Genomic DNA, 2,891 nt, shown 5'->3' with positions numbered 1-2,891 from the left:
TTCACATATCTACAGTATGTGTGAAACATATTTGTGCAATCAATAGATCTCTCAAATACCATAATGATGTACAGCATATCCTACCAGTCTATCACGGCATACAGGGCTTTTCCTGATTGAGCTGCACTTGTCAAGAAAATATGTCATCTCCATCATGCAACAGGTATTGAAAGGTGCTGATCGGCGTTGGTCAGTAACTGCTAAACATTGACCCTCTCAAACACGGTCATTAACTTTAAGGTGTTAATGGTCCCATATTATGAAAAACTCTGTGCTTATGCACATACATTTGGGTCTCTGATGAGCCTAGAAACACACAAACTGTGAAATAAAACAACCTAGTCAGTTTTTTGTGGGCTGCCTATTTCAGAAAACATGCGATTCAACAAGCCATTCAGATTTGGCGCCCCATCCTACGTAAAGTGGGGTCTCATTAGAATTATACCACCTCCCATTTGAGTATCTTCTCCCACGGCTGCAGGATCCACAATACCATTTGCGGTATTCGTTTAACGATACATGTGGGGAAAAGAAATGGTCAAACTGCAGGAATTCCTTTACTTGGCAATGTTGTTTTACTTACCATAAAGCTGTTGTAGCTAAACAGTGTGTGTAAAGTGAAGCCCAGGCTAATACGACCATTTTGATCCACAGATACACTTAACATTACTTTAATACTAATATTAATTACGCTACTGCAGCCCTGTTGCAGTTCCAGTATGAATATGAATACTGTTAACAGCCCTCTGTCTCTCCTGTTGTGGTCATATAATCTCACATTGTATTAGGAACACTGTGATTCATTAGGTAAATTACGCTTTACCACTTATAAAGTGGTGGTGATTAGCGTCTAAACATATGTAAACATCATAAGTGGTCAGGAATGTAACCAAGGATTGTTGTCAGTATACAAATCAGTGTCTTGAAAACCCTCTACAGGCGATTGCCACGCATGTCAGTAGAACGTATGATTTATGTTAATATATAAGATCCTATGATAATATTATTAATTTGCGTAAAAAAGTGAACACAGTATGATTTCCAAATTAATCACGAGTTAATTTTTTTTACATTTACATTTTTGGCATTTTTGGCTTTTTTTTTTTTTTTTACTGGAGAAACTGAGAAACAGTACAAGGGGGGCAATAGAAGTTCTTAGGGACACAGTAGAGGGGAAAGCGGGTGTCTTTAGGAGACGTAGTGGTGAGGGTCAGAAGATTTCTCAGGAGGAGAAGTTAAGATGTAACCTGAAGAGATGGGTCTTCAGTCTACGACGGAAGATGGGTAGTGACTCTGCCGTTCTGACAGCCGTGGGGAGCTCATTCCACCAGCGGGGAGCCAGTGTTGTGAAGAGACGTGATCGGGCAGCCCGACTGCTGTGTAGAGGAGGTGGGGCCAGTTGGCCAGCCGAGGTGGAGGAGCGGAGTGAGCGGGCAGGGGTTTGGGGGGTTACCATTTCCTTCAGGTAGGCAGGGGCTGTCCCTTTAGCTGCCTGGTAAGCAAGCACCAGGGTCTTGAATCTGATGCGAGCTGCTATCGGGAGCCAGTGCAGGGTGCGAAGGAGAGGGGTGACATGCGAGTATTTGGGGAGGTTGAATACCAGCCGGGCAGCAGCATTCTGGATGAGCTGCAGAGGTCTAATGGCTGAAGCGGGGAGCCCAGCCAGGAGTACATTGCAGTAATCCAGGCGGGAGATGACCAGTGCCTGGGTCAAGAGTTGCGCTGCCTCTCTGGTAAGGAATGGTCGTATCCTTCTGATGTTGTAGAGGACGAATCTGCAGGAGCGAGCCGTTGCTGCAATGTTCTCCGCACAGGATAGTCGGTTATCCAGGATCACTCCAAGGTTCTTGGCTGTCAGGGAGGGGGTTACAGTAGAGTTCTCCACTGTGATGGAGAAGTCTTGGAGAGGGCAGGCTTTCCCGGGGATGAAGAGGAGCTCGGTCTTGTTAGGATTGAGCTTGAGATGGTGGTCAGCCATCCAAGTTGAAATGTCAGCGAGACATGCTGAGATACGGGTTGCCACGTGTACATCAGACGGGGGGAAGGACAGGAAGAGTTGAGTGCTTTGAGTTGCATTTCATGTACGAAAGGCGCTATATAAATAAAGCTTTACTTTACTAGTGTCGTCTGCGTAGCTGTGGTAGGAGAGCCCATGTGAAGAGATTACCGAGCCAAGAGACTTGGTGTAGAGGGAGAACAGTAGGGGCCCTAGGACAGAACCCTGGGGTACTCCAGTGGAGAGGGTTCGTGGAGAATATAGCGATTCTCTCCAGGTCACCTGGTAGGAGCGGCCCGCCAGGTAGGAAGAAAACCAGGAGTGTGCGGTGCCAGAGATGCCCAGGTCTGAGAGGATGGAGAGAAGGATCTGGTGATTGACTGTGTCGAAGGCAGCAGACAGGTCAAGGAGGATGAGAACAGAGGAGAGGGAGGAAGCTTGGGCAGAGTGGAGGGCTTCTGTGACAGCAAGGAGCGCAGTCTCAGTGGAATGCCCAGCCTTGAAGCCGGATTGGTGGGGGTCTAAGTTATCCATCTTCCGGAGATAGTCAGTCAGTTGTTTAGATGCCGCGCGTTCAAGGGTTTTGGAAGGGAAGGAGAGAAGGGATACAGGTCTGTAATTGTGGGCAGATGATGGGTCAAGGGTAGGTTTCTTGAGGAGAGGCTTGACTCTGGCTATTTTGAAGGCCGCTGGGACAGATCCTGTGGATAGGGAGGAGTTGATTAGGGTGGTAAGGTAAGGAAGGATGTCGGGGGAAATGGATTGGAGAAGGGGGGAGGGGATGGGATCAAGAGGGCATGTGGTTGCCCGCTTTGATATGATAAGTGTGAGAATCTCATCGGGGGAGAGGGGGGAAAAAGATGACAATCCAGAGACCGAGTGTCGAGGAGAGAGT

Source organism: Nansenia antarctica (genome assembly GCF_963989245.1).
Source record: "Nansenia antarctica genome assembly, chromosome: 11".
NCBI classification, from domain to species: domain Eukaryota; kingdom Metazoa; phylum Chordata; class Actinopteri; order Argentiniformes; family Microstomatidae; genus Nansenia; species Nansenia antarctica.
Note: the sequence above shows the minus strand (reverse complement) of the source record.